The sequence below is a fragment of the Ranitomeya variabilis genome, chromosome 4, assembly GCF_051348905.1.
Source record: "Ranitomeya variabilis isolate aRanVar5 chromosome 4, aRanVar5.hap1, whole genome shotgun sequence".
Taxonomy (NCBI): Eukaryota; Metazoa; Chordata; class Amphibia; order Anura; family Dendrobatidae; genus Ranitomeya; species Ranitomeya variabilis.
The window spans coordinates 495,465,385-495,490,584 of NC_135235.1; positions in this window are offsets into that span (position 1 = coordinate 495,465,385).

Here is a 25,200-nt window from a genome sequence, read left to right on the forward strand (position 1 = left end):
TGGGGATCTCAAAGCCTTCAGTAAAGAGGTAAAGAGACTGCAACCCTGTGTCCTCGTTATTTCATCGCACCACGCACCTACACCTTTCATTGGACGCCCCTTAGCAGGGTCACGGACCAGATCTAGCCACCGTGACCACCCCAGACCTGAGACAGAGTAGCCCGGTACCGAGTAACCCGCGGCCCTGCGTCTGGGGGCGCTCCAGAGACATGCACGTGTAAATTAGGTGGGCTTTCATCACTACAGAAATGTCAAACATGTGGGCCCTAAATGTGGTTTAGACACACTGGGGCTCAGAAGGGAGGGGGAATTTGGATTTGAGAGCAGAGAAATTGCTGAATTTCTTTTGGGGAGTGAGGAGTTATTTAAGCTGTTTCAGAGCTTTTGTGCTGCCAGTAACATAGAAGTCCTCTATAATTCCGTTTACAGATGACAGATCTGAGTGGGGTCTTGCCTTTTTTGTGTGGAATAAGTTGAAGTTTTTATTGGGAACATTTTACATAACATTTGGGATCACACTTATCTGGCGCTCTACACTGAGCACTTACTTTTAGGTTTCCATCTAAATCTCTGAGTAACATGATTCAGATGAAACACCGAGGGATTCATTCACTATGAGGCAGCAGAGTGATTCTGGACTCTGGCCTCGGTTGAGCGATGTCCTTTTCAGAAGTGCACAAAACTGTGGCTGACAGATCACAGGTCCTATAGCGTCCACAGTGACTCCATCTGCCTCATTATAGGGAATCTGTCTGTAAAGAATGTTTTATTTATTTTTTCCCTTCGCCATGACAGCACCGCGCATGAGAGATGGTATCCCCCCCAGGAACAGGAAACCTGTAGCAGAGATAAAAGATGGGGCGGCACCTCTCTCCTCAGTTTTGGTTTCCTGTTCCTGCCAGTGGATGCCTGTGGCAAGCTGTATACCTTCAGAGGGATGTCCCTCTGATGAAGTTCGGTCCAGCGGCTGAGGTTCACGGTGGGGGGGAAGCAGCTGGGCGCGGTGCCTGTAATCCTGGCCGGAGGGGGCGGTCATATGCCATGCTCATCCCCCCCGCTGGACTCCCCGGCTGCCGCTCCTGTCGGGAGGCTGGGCCAAGAGGAGGCGTGCCCATCATGATGCTGGTGCCGACTGAATGGGAGACGACTTCCGGTCGCGCCGGAAGTGACGAGTGAGGAAGATGGTGTGCTGGACACTTCTGGGAGGGAGTTGTTCCAGGGACGCGCACACCGCTCCTACCCCAATAAAAGAAGCGGTGTGCAATACATACAGTGGCAAACAGCCTTACATGAGGCATGGCAGACCCCGCTGTAGAAGTGCGCACACCGGAGGATGAAGGAAACCTACTGGCTACAGTGGTACCTAGGGGGTTCAGTGGGTGAGTGCCTTTGTAAGGCAAAAAACACTGGTAGTGACGGCCCTATATCATGTTTTCTATTTTTAGGGTAAAAAAGCCACCTCAAAACAGAAAAATAGGGCATGTGCATTATGCAGGGAAACCCTCCCTAGAACATATGATAAATGAATCTGTCGCTCATGTATTGATAAGACAGTGGCCGAAGAATCACCGTCCCTGCTCCAGAGCATAAAAACCATCATTCGAGATGAGGTGAAGATAACAGTGAGGGAGCAGTTAAAGCAGCAAACTGCATTCAGCTCCGAAAAGCCCACCCCTCCCCATCCTTGTACAAAAATCCAAAGTCCTGATATAGATTCAGAGGAAGAAATAGGAGAATTAACTCCCTCTGATGTCTCAGACCTGGACTCCTCAGACGAGGAGTATGGCCACCCTTATTTTTTATCCAAAAATATTGGGGAATTACTTAAGCTGGTCAGGTCCACTATGGGGTTTGAAACGCCCAAAGAACAATGCACGATTCAGGATTCTTTGTTTATTAACTTAGAAGGAAAAAAGCGCAGGGTTTTTCCTTTTCATGACAATCTGCTGAATTTAATTAAAAGGCAGTGGAAGAAGCCTGACAAAAAGATGTCCGTGCCACAGATGCTAAAATGTAAATACCCATTTGATGAGGAGGTCTGTGTAAAATGGAAAAAAGCTCCTAGATTGGATGCAGCTATCGCCAGTACGTCTAGAGGAAAAGCCCTACCATTCGAGGACATGGGTGCTTTAAAAGATTCCCTCAACAAAAAAGCCATTGCCTTTTTAAAATCAGCTTGGGAGGCATCAGCGTGGTCATTTAAACCAGGGGTTGCCGCCGCTTGCACAGCTCGTGCTATGGTCAAGTGGCTTGAAGAATTGAGTGAACAGATAAAAAACAAATGCCCGAGAGAGAGGTTATTGGAGGCAATACCCTCCTTACAAAAGGCAGCATGATTCCTAGCGGACACATCAGTTGACTCCGTTCGATGTGCCGCCCGTGCATGCGCCCTATCTAATTCAGGGCGCTATGGCTAAAAAACTGGGCTGCAGATTTTCAGTCAAAAGTAAAGCGCTGTTCAGTCCCTTGTGAAGGTCAGTACTCTTCGGGAAGGCTTTAGACGAAATTTTGGAGAAAGCGTCAGATAAGAAGAAATGGTTCCCATCACCCCCCCTTCTCTAGGCACCGTTGGGGTGATGCTCGCTTGTCCTTTCGAGGATCAGGGAATAGAGGTGGCTGGGGACACACAGACAACAGGTCCATGCGAGGAATACCCTGGAGGAAAGATAGGGGATTCCTCTTCCATAAACCTCCCCCTAAATCACACTCCAAACTTCAATGACGCCAGAAATCTGGTGGGGGGAAGACTTCGATATTTTCTCCACTAATGATCAGCATTACCTGCCTCACAGTGGATAACCAATTTGTTATTTGTTATCCAAGGGCCTGCGACTAAGTTTCCTTAGCCCCCCACCGCGGAGGATGATGATCACTTGGGTGGCCAAGAAAAACCAAGCCACACTAGAAAAAGTTCAAATCCTCCTACAGAAAGAAGTGCTGATAAAGGTACCACATCACCAAATAGGAGAGGGATTTTACAGCACCCTTTTCATCACACCAAAACCAGACGGCTCACTGAGGACAATATTCAATTTAAAAGCGTTAAACCGATATATCCAGGTGGAGAGTTTTCAAAATGGAAACTTCAAAGTCAGCAGTAAAGTTACCCAATCCAGGCTGCTACATGGCAGTAATAGATCTAACCAAGGCTTACTACCATGTACCAATCTACGCAGAACACCAGCGGTACATAAGATTGGTAGTGGAGATTGCGCAAATCCCCACTCATCTACAATATCAGTGTCTCCCCTTCGAGGTGTCGGTAGCCCCTCGTATATTTACAAAAATAATCTCCAAAATGGCGTCTTATGTGAGGAAGGAATATATACTGCTGGTATCCTATTTGGATGACTTTCTTGTCGTGGCAGGCGACAAGAGAAAATGTGCAAATGCAGTTACAAGTGTGCTAGAGGTGCTGAACAGTCTAGACAGGATAATAAATTTCAAAAAGTCAAGGATAATTCCAACTCAGATACAGGAATTCCTGGAGATCCGACTGGATTCAGTCAAGCAAGAATGTGTCCTCCCAGAGAGAAAGATCTGGACCATTCAACAAAAGATACGGCAGGTACAATCGGGTCAGCCCTTCTCAGTAAGATCAGCAATATCACTTTTGGGTGTCCTAACAGCGACAATCCCTGCAGTCAAGTGGCCGCAAGCCCATACAAGGGAGTTACAATGGCAGATCCTGTCTGAGCAGGCAGCGGATCCATACAACTTAAATCGAAAGATTCTTCTATCGCCACTGGTGCAAAAGTCATTAAAGTGGTGGCTGAGCACCGGAAACGTAAGCAACGCTGTACCTTGGTCAATTCAAAACCCAGTGGTACTAACCACAGATGCAAGTCCGTTAGGTTAGGGAACACACCTGTCAGACCAAATTCTGCATGGTCCATGGGAACCCTCAATGAGAGCAGCAAACTCCAACCCAAGAGAGTTAACAGCTGTAAGGCGAGCACTTCTTCATGCAGGGAAAGAAGTCCAAGGGAGACATGTCACAATACTGTCCGACAACAGCACGACTATAGCTTATATAAAACGACAAGGAGGTACAAGATCAACATCCCTGATGGCGGAAGCCAAAGAGTTGTTCAGATCGGCAGAAAGCAACCTTTTGCAACCTTTTGTCCCTATCAGGTATGCACTTGAGAGGACCGGACAATCTTGTGGCGGATTTTTTAAGTTGTCACGTATTACGCCAGGGAGAGTGGTCCCTGAATCAAGAAGTATTTGGGAAAGTCTGTGCCATCTGGTGCACGCCAGAAGTGGATCTGTTTGCCACAAGAAAAAATCGGAAGGTAAACAGGTTCTACTCCCTAAATCCAAAAGAACACCCGGAAGGAGTGGATGCACTGATGCACCGCTGGAAGTTTCACCTGGGGTATGCGTTTCCCCCAATTCCATTGATCCCAATAGTCCTAAAGAAAATTCGGGAAGACAAGGCTCAGACGCATGTCTATCTCGGACCCATGGATCCTCCCAGATATTCCAAATCTCCTGCACCAGGGCCAAGTACTACATCCTCATGTGCACAGACTCCATCTCACCGCCTGGAACTTGAGAGGGGACTCTTACTAGCAAAAGGTTTTTAAAACCCTTTAGTGACCACTTTGCTCGCTAGCAGAAAGAAAATAACATCGGACAAGTACCAAAAAATCTGGGAAAAATTCCTGGAATTTTTGGGACAACAGTTGTCCAATACGAGTCAAAAAGTCCCAGTAAAAGAAATTCTAGAATTCCTTCAAAAAGGGCTGGAAAGAGAGTTCTCTACTAACACCCTAAAAGTACAAGTCTCTGCCCTGGGTGCATTGTTTGACCAAAAACTTGCGGATTACCCTTGGGTCTACAGGTTCATCCGAGCCTCCTTTGTAACCAGACCCTCAAAATCATTACCCAAGGTAGCTCCCTGGGATCTAAATTTAGTTTTAAATGCCTTAACTTCTCCTCTTTTCGAGCCTCTTCTATTTCAGTAAAGGCCTTGACATTGAAACCAGTGCTCCTGGTTGCCCTTACATCAGCTCGGCGTATCTGCGAGCTGCAAGCTGTCTCTGTAAATCCCCCATATACTACCTTTCTGGAGGACAGAGTAATCGTAAGAACTGACCCGGCCTTCCTTCTAAAGGTCAATTCAAAATTTCACAGGGACCAGGAGATAATTTTGCCCTCATTTTGTGCCAACCCAAAATCCCAGGGAGAACAAACCTTCCATTGTCTAGATGTCAGACGTTGCCTGCTCCAATATATAGAAATCTCAAAAACATGGTGAGTCATCAGCCCTTTTTGTCTCCTTCCAGGGGATAAACAGGGGGAAAAAAGCTTCAAAATAGACTATCGCACGGTGGCTATTTCACTGTCTTACTCTTCCTCAGGCCAGACTCCCCCACTGGGTGTAACGGCTCACTCTACAAGGGCCTTAGCCACGTCCTGGGCTGAAAGGGCGAATGCATCTGTGGAACAGATTTGCAGAGCAGCGGTATGGTCTTCACCCTCCACTTTCTTCCATCATTTATAGGCTATATCTAGGGCTCTCAAACCTATCCTTTGGTAGAAAGGTGTTATCTGCTGTTCCATCCTAGGAGTCACTTCTATTCCGTCCTCTCATGTGCTGTCATGGGGAAGGGAAAAAATGATAATTACTTACCATTAATTTGATTTTCCAGAGCCATGACAGCACCGCATTAATTCCCGCCCTATCTTGGTGATGGTGGTATGATGCACAAAAAAAAAAAAGGAAAGGGACATTTTTTTATTAAACATAAAAGAAGGTGAGTAAGAGTGACTTTGTTAAAATGAATATACATGTGAACTAGTTAGCTAACCTTGCATACTCTGAAACAAACTGAGGAGAGAGGTGCCGCCCCATCTTTTATCTCTGCTACAGGTTTCCTGTTCCTGTGGGCGGATACCATCTCTCATGTGCGGTGCTGTCATGGCTCTGGAAAATCAAATTACCGGTAAGGAATTATCATTTTTTTATGCCTTTCCTCGTGCGGTATAAGTGATTAGGCTACTTTATTCTTCAGGTTGGTGCGATTACAGCGATACCAGATTTATATCGGGTTTTTATGTTTAGCTGCTGTCACACGCTAAAAGACACTTTTTATTGCGAAAACAAGTTTTTGCAACAAAATATTTAGACTGCTATAATTTTTCTATTTCAGCTGACAGTCATGTGTTGGCTTGTTTTTTGCAGGACGAGTTGACGCTTTTATTGGTACCATTTTTGCGCACATGAAATTATTTGATCGCTTTCTATTCCAATTTTTGGGAGATAGTGAACAAAAAACAGCAAATCAGGAATTGCTTTTTTGCTTTTTTTATACTGTTCCACATGTGGTAAAATTGATAAGACAGCTTTATTCTTTGGGACAGTATGATTACAGCAATACCCAATTTATATATTTTTTTATGTTTAGGCGCTTTTACACAATAAAAACTATGTTATAGAAAAAATAATTTTGCATAGTTTAATTCTGAGAGCTATAATTTTGTTTAAAACTGTGTTTTACTGAACTTTTTGTTCGGCGGTATGATGATAATGCATTGTTTTTTGTATTTTTTTACGATGCTAACTGATGTTCACTAGAACGGGTCGCTACAGACCCGACGATATCAAATATGTGTACTTTTATTGCTTATTTTTTTATTTTATTTATTTCTTTTTTCTTTTTTTGTTCCTTATTTGAGGATTTTTTTTTTTAATTCGTTTTTATTGAAAATATTATAATACGTTAGCACAAATGTGCAACACAGGTCAAAGTAACATAAATGCGTAATTATACAGCCATTGCAGTGTAAACAAAGAGCTTCGGTCTCAACCTCTCCTCCCCAGTGCTCGCCCCCAACCTTTATTTGACTGGTCAACTGTGACTCGCTGACTGTACGGCTTCCCAAGCCTGCCATTCCCTGGTGAACTTCTGTAAGGCGTTATTTTTGTGGGCTAGCATTTTTTTAAAAATAAACGTGGCATTAACCGCTTGAGCTATGGCCTCTTTTTTAGGAATAACATCTGTTTTCCAATGTTTAGCTAATAAGAGTCTTGTTGTTAACACAGTGAGCTGTTACAACTCTAGAGCACAGGGGAAATGCATGGAGGAACGCCACCTCAGGAGTCGGCTGGACGATCTGTCCCACTGCAAGTGAAATAAGTCTAAAGGCGTGGTCCCACAAAGAAGTTATAAGTGGACAATCCCAAAATATATGATATAAGGACCACACCTGATTACAGTTTCGCCAACATAGGTGTGAGGTGTTGGGAAACATGAAATGGACTTCACGGTAGTAAAATACAAAGCAATAAACAGCCTCAATAGAGCATTAGCCTTTGGGTTTATCCTGTATTAGTTCAGAGTCCCAATGGCACAGGATCTGATACATACAAGGCCTATAGTCTGTTTAAATAGTACCGTATATACTCGAGTATAAGCCGAGAATTTCAGCAGATTTTTTTTAGGCTGAAATAGCCCCTCTCAGCTTATACTCGAGTCATACCCAGGGGTCGGCAGGGTAGGGGGAGCGGCAGCTGTCTAATCATACTCATCTGCTCCTGGCACGGTCCCTGCACATCCCTGGTTCTCCGGGCGCTGACAGCTTCTTCCTGTATTGAGCGGTCACCTGGTACCACTCATTAAAGTAATGAATATGAACCCAACTCCACTCCCATAGGGGTGGAGCCACATATTCATTACTGTAATGAGCGGTACCATGTGACCACTCACTACAGGAAGAAGCTGTCAGTGCCCGGAGAACCAGGGACGTGCAGGGACCGTGCCAGGAGCAGGTGAGTATGACAGGGGCAGTGCGCGATATTCATGTGTCCCCCGTTCCACCGTCGGCGCCACTCCCTCTTCCGCGTCCTCTGCAGTGATGCTCAGGTCAGAGGGCGCGATGACGCGATTAGTGTGCATGCCGCCCTCTACCTGAACAGTTAGTGCAGAGGACGTAGAAGACACAGCAAGTGCAAGTGCCGGGGGCCTGAGCGACAAGAGGTGAGTATGTCATTTTTTTTTTAATCGCAGCAACAGCAAATGGGACATAATAGTCTATGGAGCATCTTATGGGGCCATAATCAGCATTTGTGGAGCATTATATGGGGCAAATTATCTCTATGGAGCATCTTATGGGGCCATAATCAGCATTTGTGCAGCATTATATGGGGCAAATTATCTCTATGGAGCATCTTATGGGGCCATAATCAGCATTTGTGCAGCATTATACGGGCAAATATTTCTATGGAGCATCTTATGGGGCCATATGCAGCATTATATGGGCAAATATCTCTATGGAGCATCTTATTGGGCCATAATCAGCATTTGTAGAGCATTATATGGGGCAAATATTTCTATGGAGCATCTTATGGGGCCATAATCAGCATTTGTGGAGCATTATACGGGGCAAATGTGTCTATGGAACATTTTGTGGGGCCATAATCAACATTTGTGCAGCATTGTATAGGACAAATGTCTTTATGGAGCATCTTATGGGGTCATAATCAACATTTGTGCAGCATTATATAGGGCATATTTTAATATGGAGCATCTTATGGGGCCCATCATAAACTGTATGGAGCATTATATGGGGCTCCTGATTCAATATGGATATTCAAAAACATTTAACCTACTGATGTCTCAATTAATTTTACTTTTATTGGTATCTATTTTTATTTTTGACATTTACCGGTAGCTGCTGCATTTTCCACCCTAGGCTTATACTTGAGTCTTTAAGTTTTCCCAGTTTTTTGTGGCAAAATTAGGGGTCTCGGCTTATACTCGGGTCGGCTTATACTCGAGTATATACGGTATTTGACCTTAATGTAACCTAATTTGCTTATTTAGTATATTGTATGGGTACACTTCCAGATTGCTAGATACATATGCAAAGTAGCATCAACACATAAATAAATCCTATATCACGTCCAAAAGATAGGGACATAAAATAAAACATCACTTATCCAAATGGGCCTTGTATGTATCAGATCCTGTGCCTTTGGGACTCTTTGAGCTTACAGGATAAACCCAAAAGCTAATGCTCTATTGAAGCTGTTTATTGTTTTGGTTTTGATTGTTTATGTATATTATTTTTTTTTATTTTTTTGACCATTTTTTTTTTGCTTTTTTCATCTCTGTTCTTAACCCCTTAAGCCCCGAGGGTGGTTTGCACGTTAATGACCGGGCCAATTTTTACAATTCTGACCACTGTCCCTTTATGAGGTTATAACTCTGGAACGCTTTGACGGATCTTGGCGATTCTGACATTGTTTTCTCGTGACATATTGTACTTCATGTTAGTGGTAAAATTTATTCGATATAACTTACGTTTATTTGTGAAAAAAATGGAAATTTGGCGAAAATTTTGAAAATTTCGCAATTTTCCAACTTTGAATTTTTATGCCCTTAAATCACAGACATATGTCACGCAAAATACTCAATAAGTAACATTTCCCACATGTCTACTTTACATCAGCACAATTTTGGAACCAAAATTTTTTTTTGTGACGGAGTTATAAGGGTTAAAAGTTGACCAGCAATTTCTCATTTTTACAACACCATTTTTTTTTAGGGACCACATCTCATTTGAAGTCATTTTGAGGGGTCTATATGATAGAAAATACCCAAGTGTGACACCATTCTAAAAACTGCACCTCTCAAGGTGCTCAAAACCACATTCAAGAAGTTTATTAACCCTTCAGGTGTTTCACAGGAATTTTTGGAATGTTTAAATAAAAATGAACATTTAACTTTTTTTCACACAAAATTTATTTCAGCTCCAATTTGTTTTATTTTACCAAGGGTAACAGGAGAAAATGGACCCCCATAGTTGTTGTACAATTTGTCCTGAGTACGCTGATACCCCATATGTGGGGGTAAACCACTGTTTGGGCGCATGGCAGAGCTCGGAAGGAAAGGAGCGCCATTTGACTTTTCAATGCAAAATTGACTGGAATTGAGATGGGACGCCATGTTGCGTTTGGAGAGCCCCTGATGTGCCTAAACATTGAAACCCCCCACAAATGACACCATTTTGGAAAGTAGACCCCCTAAGGAACTTATCTAGATGTGTGGTGAGCACTTTGACCCACCAAGTGCTTCACAGAAGTTTATAATGCAGAGCCGTAAAAATAAAAAATCATATTTTTTCACAAAAATTATATTTTCGCCCCCAATTTTTTATTTTCCCAAGGGTAAGAGAAGAAATTGGACCCCAAAAAATGTTGTGCAATTTGTCCTGAGTACGCTGATACCCCATATGTGGGTGTAAACCATTGTTTGGGCGCATAGCAGAGCTTGGAAGGGAAGGAGCGCCATTTGACTTTTCAATGCAAAATTGACTGGAATTGAGATGAGACGCTATGTTGCGTTTGGAGAGCCCCTGATGTGCCTAAACACTGAAACCCCCTACAAGTGACACCATTTTGGAAAGTAGACCCCCTAAGGAACTTATCTAGATGTGTGGTGAGCACTTTGACCCACCAAGTGCTTCACAGAAGTTTATAATGCAGAGCCGTAAAAATAAAAAATCATTTTTTCACAAAAATTATCTTTTTGCCCCCAATTTTTTATTTTCCCAAGGGTAAGAGAAGAAATTGGACTCCAAAAAATGTTGTGCAATTTGTCCTGAGTACGCTGATACCCCATATGTGGGTGTAAACCATTGTTTGGGCGCATGGTAGAGCTTGGAAGGGAAGGAGCGCCATTTGACTTTTCAATGCAAAATTGACTGGAATTGAGATGGGACACCATGTTGCGTTTGGAGAGCCCCTGATGTGCCTAAACATTGAAACCCCCCACAAGTGACACCATTTTGGAAAGTAGACCCCTTAAGGAACTTATCTAGATGTGTTTTGAGAGCTTTGAACCCCCAAGTGTTTCACTACAGATTATAACGCAGAGCCGTGAAAATATATATATTTTTGTTTTTCACAAAAATGATTTTTTAGCCCCCAGCTTTGTATTTTTACAAGGGTAACAGGACAAATTGGACAACAAATTTTGGGGTCCAATTTATTCTGAGTACGCTGATACCCCATATGTGAGGGGGAACCACTGTTTGGGCGCATGACAGAGCTCGGAAGGGAAGGAGCGCCATTTGGAATGCAGGCTTAAATGGATTGGTCTGCAGCCGTCACGTTGCATGTCATGATCTCCATGGCCAGAGAACTAGCATAAGCCTCAATAGGAACAAGCTCTTGGAAGATGTAACTGTACTGACCATGAACTAAACCTACCGCATCATCTAGAAGTAGCCAGGTAGCATGTCCTACTTTTTATCCCTATATGCCCAGCGCCGGCCGGAGAACTAAATAATGCTAGCAGAGGGAAATATAAGACCTGACTCACCTCTAGAGAAATGCCCAAAAAGGAGACAGAAGCCCCCCACATATATTGGCGGTGATATGAGATGAAACAACAAACGCAGCAGGAAAATAGTTTTAGCAAATTTGAGGTCCGCTTTCTAGATAGCAGAAGACAGAAAGCATACTTTCATGGTCAGTAGAAAACCCTAACAAAACACATCCAGAAATTACTTTAGGACTCTGGCATTAACTCATAATACCTGAGTGGCAATTCCTGATCAACAAGAGCTTTCCAGACACAGTAACGAAACTGCAGCTGTGAACTGGAACCAAAATACAAAAACAAAACATGGACGAATGTCCAACTTATCTAGTAGATGTCTGGGAGCAGGAACAAGCACAGAGAGGCTTCTGATAACATTGTTGACCGGCAAGCATCTAACAGAGAAGCCAGGTTATATAGCGACACCCAGATCTAATCAGAACAGGTGAACAGGGAAGATGATGTCACAAATTCAATTCCACCAGTAGCCACCGGGGGAGCCCAGAATCCAAATTCACAACAGTACCCCCCCCTCAAGGAGGGGGCACCGAACCCTCACCAGAACCACCAGGGCGATCAGGATGGGCCCTATGAAAGGCACGAACCAGATCAGAGGCATGAACATCAGATGCAGTGACCCAAGAATTATCCTCCTGGCCGTATCCCTTCCACTTGACCAGATACTGGAGTCTCCGTCTGGAAACACGGGAGTCTAGGATTTTTTCCACAACGTACTCCAACTCACCCTCAACCAACACCGGAGCAGGAGGCTCAACGGAAGGCACAACCGGTGCCTCATACCTGCGCAATAACGACCGATGAAAAACGTTATGAATAGAAAAGGATGCAGGGAGGTCCAAACGGAAGGAAACAGGGTTAAGAATCTCCAATATTTTATACGGACCGATGAACCGAGGCTTAAACTTAGGAGATGAGACCCTCATAGGGACAAAACGAGAAGACAACCACACCAAATCTCCAACACAAAGCCGAGGACCAACACGACGGTGACGGTTGGCAAAAAGCTGAGTCTTCTCCTGGGACAACTTTAAATTGTCCATCACCTGCCCCCAGATATGATGCAATCTCTCCACCACCGCATCCACTCCAGGACAATCCGAGGATTCCATCTGACCGGAGGAAAATCGAGGGTGGAACCCCGAATTACAGAAAAACGGGGACACCAAAGTGGCAGAGCTGGCCCGATTATTGAGGGCGAACTCCGCCAATGGCAAAAAAGCAACCCAATCATCCTGGTCAGCAGACACAAAACACCTCAGATATGTCTCCAGGGTCTGATTAGTCCGCTCGGTCTGGCCATTAGTCTGAGGGTGAAAAGCAGACGAAAAAGACAAATCTATGCCCATCCTAGCACAGAATGCCCGCCAAAATCTAGACACAAATTGGGTTCCTCTGTCAGAAACGATATTCTCAGGAATACCATGCAAACGAACAACATTTTGAAAAAACAGGGGCACCAACTCGGAAGAAGAAGGCAATTTGGGCAGGGGAACCAAATGGACCATCTTAGAAAAACGGTCACACACCACCCAGATGACAGACATCTTCTGAGAAACAGGCAGATCTGAAATAAAATCCATCGAGATGTGTGTCCAAGGCCTCTTAGGAATAGGCAAGGGCAACAATAATCCACTAGCCCGAGAACAACAAGGCTTGGCCCGAGCACAAACGTCACAAGACTGCACAAAGCCTCGCACATCTCGTGACAGGGAAGGCCACCAGAAGGATCTTGCCACCAAATCCCTGGTACCAAAAATTCCAGGATGACCTGCCAATGCAGAAGAATGTACCTCAGAGATGACTCTACTGGTCCAATCATCAGGAACAAACAACCTATCAGGCGGACAACGATCCGGTCTATCCGCCTGAAACTCCTGCAAGGCCCGCCGCAGGTCTGGAGAAACGGCTGACAAGATAACTCCCTCCTTAAGAATACCTGTGGGGTCAGAGTTGCCGGGTGAATCAGGCTCAAAACTCCTAGAAAGGGCATCCGCCTTAACATTCTTAGAACCCGGTAGGTACGATACCACAAAATTAAACCGAGAGAAAAATAATGACCAGCGCGCCTGTCTAGGATTCAGGCGCCTGGCGGTCTCAAGATAGATCAAATTTTTGTGGTCAGTCAATACCACCACCTGATGTCTGGCCCCCTCGAGCCAATGGCGCCACTCCTCAAACGCCCACTTCATGGCCAAAAGCTCCCGATTCCCAACATCATAATTCCGCTCAGCGGGCGAAAATTTACGGGAAAAGAAGGCACAAGGCCTCATCACGGCGCAGTCAGAACTTTTCTGCGACAACACTGCCCCAGCCCCGATCTCAGAAGCGTCGACCTCAACCTGAAAAGGAAGAGTCACATCAGGCTGACGCAACACAGGGGCAGAAGAAAAACGGCGCTTAAGCTCCTGAAAGGCCTCCACAGCATCAGGGGACCAATTAGCAACATCAGCACCCTGTCTAGTCAAATCGGTCAATGGCTTAACGACATCCGAAAAACCAGAAATAAATCGACGATAAAAGTTGGCAAAGCCCAAAAATTTCTGAAGACTTTTAAGAGAAGAGGGCTGCGTCCAATCACAAATAGCTTGAACCTTGACAGGATCCATCTCAATGGAAGAGGGAGAAAAAATATATCCCAAAAAGGAAATTCTCTGAACCCCAAAAACGCACTTAGAACCCTTGACACACAGAGAATTAGACCGCAAAACCTGAAAAACCCTCTTAACTTGCCGGACATGAGAGTCCCAATCATCCGAAAAAATCAGAATATCATCCAGATACACTATCATAAATTTATCCAAAAAATCGCGGAAAATATCATGCATAAAGGACTGGAAAACTGAAGGGGCATTAGAAAGACCAAAAGGCATCACCAAATACTCAAAGTGGCCCTCGGGCGTATTAAATGCGGTTTTCCACTCATCCCCCTGCCTGATCCGCACCAAATTATACGCCCCACGGAGATCAATCTTAGAGAACCACTTGGCCCCCTTTATGCGAGCAAACAAATCAGTCAGCAACGGCAATGGGTATTGATATTTAACCGTGATTTTATTCAAAAGCCGATAATCAATACATGGTCTCAAAGAGCCGTCTTTTTTTGACACAAAGAAAAAACCGGCTCCTAAGGGAGATGACGATGGACGAATATGTCCCTTTTCCAAGGACTCCTTTATATATTCTCGCATAGCAGTATGTTCAGGCACAGACAGATTAAATAAACGACCCTTTGGGTATTTACTACCCGGAATTAAATCTATAGCACAATCGCACTCACGGTGCGGAGGTAGCGAACCCAGCTTGGATTCTTCAAAGACGTCACGATAATCAGACAGGAACTCAGGGATTTCAGAGGGAATAGATGATGAAATGGACACCAAAGGTACGTCCCCATGAGTCCCCTTACATCCCCAGCTCAACACAGACATAGCTCTCCAGTCAAGGACTGGGTTGTGAGACTGCAGCCATGGCAATCCTAGCACCAAATCATCATGTAGATTATACAGCACCAGAAAACGAATAGTCTCCTGGTGATCCGGATTAATACACATAGTCACTTGTGTCCAGTATTGTGGTTTATTATTAGCCAATGGGGTGGAGTCAATCCCCTTCAGAGGAATAAGAGTCTCCAAAGGCTCTAAATCATACCCACAACGATTGGCAAAGGACCAATCCATAAGACTCAAAGCGGCGCCAGAGTCGATATAGGCGTCCGTAGTAATAGATGACAAAGAGCAAATCAGGGTCACAGACAAAATAAATTTAGACTGTAAAGTGCCAATGGGAACGGATTTATCAAGCTTTTTAGTACGCTTAGAGCATGCTGATATAACATGAGTAGAATCCCCACAATAGAAACACAACCCATTTTTCCGTCTAAAATTCTGCCGCTCGCTTCTGGACAGAATTCTATCACACTGCATGTTTTCTGGCGTCTTCTCAGTGGACACCGCCAGATGGTGCACTGGTTTGCGCTCCCGCAGACGCCTATCGATCTGAATGGCCATTGTCATGGACTCATTCAGACTTGCAGGCACAGGGAACCCCACCATAACATCCTTAATGGCATCAGAAAGACCCTCTCTGAAAGTAGCCGCCAAGGCACACTCATTCCACTGAGTAAGCACAGACCATTTACGGAATCTTTGGCAGTAAATTTCAGCTTCATCTTGCCCCTGCGATAGGGACATCAAAGTTTTTTCTGCCTGAAGTTCCAAATGAGGTTCCTCATAAAGCAAGCCCAAGGCCAGAAAAAACGCATCCACATTGCGCAACGCAGGATCCCCTGGTGCCAATGCAAAAGCCCAATCTTGAGGGTCGCCGCGGAGCAAGGAAATCACAATCCCAACCTGCTGTGCAGGGTCTCCAGCAGAACGAGATTTCAGGGACAAAAATAACTTACAATTATTTCTAAAATTCTGAAAGCTAGATCTATTCCCTGAGAAGAATTCCGGCAAAGGAATTCTCGGCTCTGATACCGGAGCATGAACAACAAAATCTTGCAAACTTTGTACTTTCGTGGCGAGATTATTCAAACCTGCAGTTACACTCTGTAGATCCATTATAGACAGGTGAACATAGAGCCATTCAAAGATTAGAAGGAGAGAGAAAAAAAAGAAAGACTGCAGCATAGACAGACTGGCAAGTGATCCAATCAAGAGCACACTAACTACTAGAGAAAAAAAAAAAAAAAAAAAAAATTTTCAGCAGACTTCTTATTTCTCTCCTTTCTCAGCCAAGGATTTTAACCCTTTAGTGGGCCGGTCAAACTGTCATGATCTCCATGGCCAGAGAACTAGCATAAGCCTCAATAGGAACAAGCTCTTGGAAGATGTAACTGTACTGACCATGAACTAAACCTACCGCATCATCTAGAAGTAGCCAGGTAGCATGTCCTACTTTTTATCCCTATATGCCCAGCGCCGGCCGGAGAACTAAATAATGCTAGCAGAGGGAAATATAAGACCTGACTCACCTCTAGAGAAATGCCCAAAAAGGAGACAGAAGCCCCCCACATATATTGGCGGTGATATGAGATGAAACAACAAACGCAGCAGGAAAATAGTTTTAGCAAATTTGAGGTCCGCTTTCTAGATAGCAGAAGACAGAAAGCATACTTTCATGGTCAGTAGAAAACCCTAACAAAACACATCCAGAAATTACTTTAGGACTCTGGCATTAACTCATAATACCTGAGTGGCAATTCCTGATCAACAAGAGCTTTCCAGACACAGTAACGAAACTGCAGCTGTGAACTGGAACCAAAATACAAAAACAAAACATGGACGAATGTCCAACTTATCTAGTAGATGTCTGGGAGCAGGAACAAGCACAGAGAGGCTTCTGATAACATTGTTGACCGGCAAGCATCTAACAGAGAAGCCAGGTTATATAGCGACACCCAGATCTAATCAGAACAGGTGAACAGGGAAGATGATGTCACAAATTCAATTCCACCAGTAGCCACCGGGGGAGCCCAGAATCCAAATTCACAACAGTTGCATTTGCAGAGCCCCTGATGTACCCAAACAGTACAAACCCCCCACAAGTGACCCCATATTGGAAACGAGACCTCCAAAGGAACTTATCTAGATGTGTTGTGAGAACTTTAAACCCCCAAGTGTTTCACAAAAGTTTATAGCGCAAAGCCGTGAAAATAAAAATTCCTTTTTTTTTTCACAAAAATGATTTTTTAGCCCCCAGTTTTGTATTTTCACAAGGTAACAGGATAAATTAGACCCCAAAAGTTGTAGTCAAATTTGTCCTGAGTACGCTGATACCCCATATGTGGGGGGGAACCACTGTTTGGGCGCATGACAGAGCTCGGAAGGGAAGGAGCGCCATTTGGAATGCAGACTTAAATGGATTGGTCTGCAGGCGTCACGTTGCATTTGCAGAGCCCCTGATGTACCCAAACAGTACAAACCCCCCACAAGTGACCCCATATTGGAAACTAGACCTCCCAAGGAACTTATCTAGATGTGTTGTGAGAACTTTGAACCCCCAAGTATTTCACTACAATTTATAACGCAGAGCTGTGAAAATAAAACATCTTTTTTTTTCTCACAAAAATGATTTTTAGCCCCCCAAATTTTTAATTTTCCCAAGGGTAACAAGAGAACTTGGACCCCAGAAGTTGTTGTTCAATTTGTCCTGAGTACGCTGATAACCCATATGTTGGGGTAAACCCCTTTTTGGGCGCACAGGAGAGCTCGGAAGGGAAGGAGCACTGTTTTACTTTTTCAACGCAGAATTGGCTGGAATTGAGATTGGACGCCATGTCGCGTTTGGAGAGCCCCTGATGTGCCTGGACAGTGGAAACTCCCCAATTCTACCTGAAACCCTAACCCAAACACACCCCTAACCCTAATCCCAACGGTAACCCTACCCACACCCCTAGCCCTGACACACCCATAATTCTAATCCCAACCCTAATCCAAACCGTAAATGTAATTCAAACCCTAACCCTAACTTTAGCCCCAACCCTAACCCTAACTTTAGCCCCAACCCTAACCCTAACTTTACCTCCAACCCTAGCCCTAACCCTAACTTTAGCCCCAACCCGAACCCTAGCCCTAACCCTAACTCTAGCCCTAACCCTAACCCTAGCCCTAATGGGAAAATGGAAATAAATACATTTTTTTAATTTTATTATTTTTCCCTAACTAAGGGGGTGATGAAGGAGGGTTTGATTTACTTTTATAGCGTTTTTTATATCGGATTTTTATGATTGGCAGCTGTCACACACTAAAAGACGCTTTTTATAGCAAAAAAGTTTTTGCGTCTCCACATTTTGAGACCTATAATTTTTCCACATTTTGCTCCACAGAGTCATGTGAGGTCTTGTTTTTTGCGGGACGAGTTGACGTTTTTATTGGTAACATTTTCGGACACGTGACCATTTTTGATCACTTTTTATTCCGATTTTTGTGAGGCAGAATGACCAAAAACCTGCTATTCATGAATTTCTTTTGGGAGAGGCGTTTATACCGTTCCACGTTTGGTAAAATTGATAAAGCAGTTTTATTCTTCGGGTCAGTACGATTACAGCGATACCTCATTTATATCATTTTTTTATGTTTTGGCACTTTTATACGATAAAAACTTTTATAGAAAAAATAATTATTTTGGTATCGCTTTATTCTCAGGACTATAACTTTTTTTTTTTTTTGCTGATGATGCTGTATGGCGGCTTGTTTTTTGCGGGACAAGATGACGTTTTCAGCGGTACCATGATTATTTATATCAGTCTTTTTGATCGCGTGTTATTCCACTTTTTGTTCGGCGGTATGGTAATAAAGCGTTGTTTTTTGCCTCGTTTTTTTTTTTTTTTCTTACGGTGTTTACTGAAGGGGTTAACTAGTGGGGCAGTTTTATAGGTTGGGTCGTTACGGACGCGGCGATACTAAATATGTGTACTTTTATTGTTTTGTTTTTTTTTATTTAGATAAAGAATTGTATTTATGGGAATAATATATATTTTTTTATTATTATTTATTTAGGAATTTTTTTTTTTTTTTTTTTTTTTTTTTTTTACACATGTGGAAAAATTTTTTTTTACTTTTTTACTTTGTCCCAGGGGGGGACATGACAGATCGATGATCTGATAGTGTGCACAGCACTCTATCAGATCACCGATCTCACTGACAGGGCTGCAGGCTTACCAGCGTCTGCACTGAGCAGACACTCGGTAAGCCACCTCCTTCCCTGCAGGACCCGGATGCCGCGGCCATCTTGGATCCGGGACCTGCAGCGAGGAAGGAGGTAGGAGACCCTCGGAGCAACGCGATCACATCGCGTTGCTCCGGGGGTCTCAGGGAAGCCCGCAGGGAGCCCCCTCCCTGCGCGATGCTTCCCTATACCGCCGGCACATCGCGATCATGTTTGATCGCGGTGTGCCGGGGGTTAATGTGCCGGGGGCGGTCCGTGACCGCTCCTGACACATAGTGCCGGATGTCAGCTGCGATAGGCAGCTGACACCCGGCCGCGATCGGCCGCGCTCCCCCCGTGAGCGCGGCCGATCGCGTATGACGTACTATCCCGTCACCGGGAATTAAGTCCCAGGTCACCTTGACGGGATAGTACGTCATACGGGATTAAGGGGTTAAATTATTGTTTTCTCACCTTTGAATGTAGGGTGAGATAGGGCAGTGAGGGGGATAGCCTACGTTGAGTGGGGGTGCCAAAATCGTACATCTAGGGTGCCAACCTCCACAGCAAGGCAGGAGACAGTTAAGGCTTATCATAGGGTATACGCTAGACCTTGGTCATTTTTGGCAACATTTTTTGCATATAACCACTAGGGAGGTGTTATTTAGATATTTGTAAATAAAATTTGTTTTAAAGGGAATTCATGTTCACCATATAAAAAAATGATCGTTTATTATTCTAAGTTTCAAGTACAGATCAGGGATAGAAATATAAAGGTTACATATTCTGGATTTCCACTGAGAGATCTATAACTTACTAAAATCGCTAGGATCTAAACCCAGCGAAATGCAAGGAAAGGATTTATCCGTAAGCTGGTCATATGCCAACGCCATGTTTATACTTAAAAGAACCCCATGACGTGGTGAGCATCATGATCATTGTGTCGTTCTTCTACAAAGTTCATACAGCTCGTTACGTATAGAAATGGCTTGTCATAACTCTAAAAAAGGGGAGTATTCAGCCTCTGAGTGAGGTCACCACAGGGGGAGTGCCTTGGTTTTTGGCACGGAGAAAAGTGAGTGAGATTACAGTCTTCACTAGTCTTTTGTCCTGGGTCTAGCTGCGAGACAGATCTGTAATGCATCTGGACGTATAGCCCCTCCCCGGAGCCGCATTGTCAGCCATGATATGAATGAACTGTAAGTGTTTTTTGCAACTTTAATCCCATTTTATTTGTAATTGTACCATACATATGGAGCGCCCCCAGACGCAGGGCCGTGGGGTACTCGGTACCGGGCCTCTCTGTCTCGGTCTTGGGGTTGTCACGGTGGCTAGACTTATTCCGTGACCCTGCTAAGGGGCGTCCAATGAAAGGTGTAATGATGGTGCGTGGTACGAGGTGCGATGAATAACGAGGACACAGGGTTGCAGTCTGTTTACCTCTTTACTGAAGGCTTCAGGGTCCGCAATCCAGAGCACTGCTAACAGGGCTGGCTGAGACCGGCCGGTCCGAAGGCACATCCAGAGTTCCCTTTGCAGGTGGAAATCAGTGCCTATCCACTAGCGCCTGGGTGTTGTAGTACTTCCCTGCTGAGCCCACGGGATAGTCCTCACAACTGTTGTTTCTGTTCTGATGTTCTTCTTCATCCCCCAGATGATATGGCTAGGACGCACCCGTATGACGGGTAGGCCTGGAGTTCTTCCGGGACCCTAGATTCGCCCCTCTCCCACAATTGCCTCCTATGTCTGCTTAGGTGATTTAGGTGAGACAGCCAACCTAGAGTCAACTGCCCTGCCGCTGTTTGAAGTAATGCTTGGAGCCCAATACTTCCTCGGCGTTCCGGCCACCGGCTACGCGCCTCAGTAGGATGTTGCCACGATCTTAGGGGCATGACTCCTACTGGTTCTATTCTCCTTTGTGCTGCGATCTCGTTTCTCACTTCTCCACAATAAACCTTGCTTCTTGTCCTTTCTTAAGATACCGCCGCAATGAAGTGCAGGTGCGGTTCCGTAACGATCTGTCCTTTTCGCTAGCCCTCTGTCAGGATCCCACCCCTGACAGGGACCCCCCTGAATCTTCCCCCGCAACACCCTCTGCCACAGGATGTTGCCTGGATCAAAACCCAGTCAGCTTCTCTTTAACTTCCTATCCAGCCCCCAGTTTTACCAGATTGTGAGGAGTGGCCTAATACATAGAACCCTTTGCTCCCCCTGGTGGCCAGAGTGTGAAGTGTAATGTGTGACTGTGATACCTGGTCAGGTGAACTCCTTAAGTGCCATCAGACGTACCATCACTTTCCTTAGTGGCAGAGCGACAGTACTGCAACGACCAGGACTCTGGGGCGCTGCAAATACGATACTTGCCTTCGTTTATAATATCCTTTTACCCTTGTGTAAACACTGCCTACCTTTTTGGAGTAAAATATATAAAATTACTAGCTTTGTTTCTCCTTGCTCTATAACGTACTGTCACGTCCTCTGAAGTGAATTACACTACTAATTTGGGTTGGCTCAGGACCCGTTATTATGAAATCGGAGTTGGTGGCTGCGGATTTCTCCTGGGCGTTTCGGAGACTTTGCAGCGACAGATGGTGTTGATAATTATTGTTCCCACCTGAGTGGGAGTAGTTATATCGCCCTCACTGCAGCGTGCCCATTAGCCAGTACAAAGTAAGGAAGCCTTTCTGGCGACTAATTATCCTAGGTGCAGTACCCTGTCTGACCTGAGGGTAAGGGGGTGCCAGAAAGCTGCAAGTTCCAAACCAGAACTGGGAAGTGGCATATAGCTAAATCCCCTACAGAAAGAACTGGGCAACCAAACAACCCCGGTTCATGACATATTGGTGTGAGCTGTGGGAATGATAAAGTTATCCTTCCTGGGATTCGTGTCAATCTTGTAGAACTCTTCCATTGTTCTTGGAATTCTAACGTTAATTAAAAATCCTGTAGAATTCTTCCATTGTTCTTGGAATTCTAACGTCGTTTAAACATTCTGTAGAACTCTTCCATTGTTCTCGGAATTCTAATGTGGTTTAAAAATCCTGTAGAACTCTTCCATTGTTCTCGGAATTCTAGGGTGGTTTAAAAATCCAGTAGGACTCTTCCATTGTTCTTGGAATTCAAACATCATTTAAAAATCCTGTAGAACATTTCAATTGTTATCGGAATTTTAACGTCGTTTAAAATCCTGTAGAACTCTTCCATTGTTCTCGGAATTCTAACGTTTAAAAATCCTAGAATCATATAAACTAAAAGGTGTACAATGAACACAAATACTGAAAACTCATAATAAAAAGGTAGAATTTTATTGAATGACAAAAAATATATAAAATATAGTACGTCAAATACCAAAGTTGGCCAGAAGGTGGCGCCACAGGGTAACAAATCAGTAAATCCCTCAAAAAAGTGATTACAACAATAATAAATGTGTGATAGTGAGATAACTGTAAAAATAAACGATGTGAAAATAAAATGCAGTGATAAAACATCAACATTTGGTTGAGGTTAAGTAAATACCATGAGTATGCTGTGGAGCCAACCTGTCCCTACGCACGTTTCGGCAGTAAAAAGCCTTCTTCCAGGGGAGTCTCAAAGGTATCTGATGGGCATCTATTTATGTGGAAGAGCGACCAATAAAGTATGTAATGTGTTCAGCTCAAATAATGCACCAGCTGTTGATTGGCGCATGCGGACACCCACTGGACTCCCCGTCACTCCCATCTACCCAAGCATCATGGAGACTGCCCCGATCACATGACCCGAAGCCACGCCCACATGGATCACATGAGCGAACCACGAGCCAGGGCAACGTTTATTACATGATCGTTCTTGTTACAAAAAACTCACGTTCAATCCTTTGATTTCTTATAGGATGGACATTTCTACAATTTCACAAATGGGCAGGGATAAGAATCTAATCAGCAAGGAAGTATTTAACATTCTTACTATCAAAGAACCAGCCATACCAACACTTTATTTACTACCCAAAATTCATAAGAATGCCACCACACCACCAGGTAGGCCTATCATTTCAGGTAATGGCGGTCTAACTGAAAATATTTAGGTTTATCGATTTCCATCTCAAACCTTTAGTGGAAACAATCCCTTCTTATCTTCGGGATACTGCTGATCTTTAACAAAAAATTGATTCTTTGCATGTCGACAATATGATCTTTGTGACATGCGACGTAGAATCATTGTACACAAGTATAAAGCACAAAGATGGTCTTCATACAACAGAATTTTTCTTGGGTGTGTCTAATCTTCCATCCGCTGAATCCAAGTTCATCCTCCAACTTTTGGAGTTTCTACTCGCTCATAATTTTTTTTACTTTTAACGGATCATTCGACCTACAGCTCCAGGGTACAGCAATGGGCGCAGCCTATGCGCCTTCTTATGCAAATCTGTTCCTGAGGCTGTGGGAGAGGGATCTTTTTTCATCGGATTTACTTTTGGATCGTGTCCCCTTCTGGACACAATTCATTGATGATATTTTTTTTCATTTGGTGAGATAATAAGACTGACTTAAAATCTTTTATTTCTGATTTAAATAAGAACAAGTTGAACATCCATTTAACGTATGATTATGATTTTCACAGGATTTTTTTTCTTGATGCTACAATTCAACGTGATGAGCAGGGTGTTTTACAATCGGAAATACATAGGAAAGATACAGCTGTCAATTCTCTTCTCCACACCTCCTCATCTCATCCATTTCATGTCATCAAATCTGTTCCTACTGGCCAATTCCTCCGTTTACGTCGATTGTGCTCCTCTGATAGGGACCTTGAAATTCTGGCTGTTGAAATGTGTGAAAGGTTCTTGGACCATGGTTACAGCCATCGTAGCATTAAAAGGCTTATAACAGAGCCAGGAATTCTAAATGGCATGATCTTATCTACTCCACAAGGATTGCTAAGCCCACAAATCAGGTGAGATTCACAAATCAGTAACATTCGCAGTGGAAATATATGCAGGATATTTTATCTCAACATTTGTCGATTTAATTGGCAGACCCAACATTGAGACAATACCTGTCGGATAAACCTGGCATTTCAGCCAGATGTTCCCGTAATTTGAGAGACCATCTTGTAAAATCACATTATATTCCAAATAACCAACTGACGATATTTGCCTCTAGTAAACCGCATCAGAAATGGGGTTGCTCACCCTGTGGAAAATGTGTAGCTTGTAGTAATATTGATCATGCCACTCAGTTTAGATCATCATCTAATCAATCATATCAAATAACTCAAACTATCACCTGTTCAAACAAAGCTGTACTATACCACACAACGTGTCCCTGCTCCAAAATCTATATAGGTCTTACCACTCGACCATTTAACCCCTTAGTGACAGAGCCAATTTGGTACTTAATGACCAAGCCAATTTTTACAATTCTGAGAACTGTCACTTCATGAGGTTATAACTCTGAAATGCTGTAACGGATCTCGCTTATTCTGAGACTGTTTTTTCATGACGTATTGTACTTCATAAATATAAGAAAACTGACTGAACAACAATATAAGCTGAACTGGTGCATAACCAAAAAAAGTCATATAGCAAATAGATCAATGGCTGCACTCAAAATTTACTGTGCTAAGGCAAGGAAATGTGCAATATATGAAATGTGAATAGCATAATGGCTAGGGAAATTTATGAAAAAACACATGAGTGTTCAGATTATATTGTTGTTCAGTCAGTTTTCTTATATGTAATATATACTATTTTTCTGGCTTGAACGCCTCGCCCTTCACCATGCTGTGATTTTAATTACATCCATACACAGTTGGTTCTGAGCTTCCTATATAAGCAGGCTTTACCATGTTATTAGCCATAGGTAAGTGTTCACACTAGGCAGTCAGCTCAGTTACCCATCCGATCTGAGATTACCTTGACGTTTGGTGGATGGGCTCACAACGTTTGGCCAAATATTGTGCTAAGAATCTCATGTGTTTTTTCATAAATTTACCTAGCCATTATGCTATTCACATTTCATATATTGCACATTTCCTTGCCTTAGCACAGTAAATTTTGAGTGCAGCATTGATCTATTTGCTATATTGTACTTCATGTTAGTGGTAACATTTCTTCGATATTACTTGCATTTATTTATGAAAAAAATGGAAATATGTCAAAAAATGTAAAAATTTAGCAATTTTCAAACTTTGAATTTTTATGCTCTTAAATCAG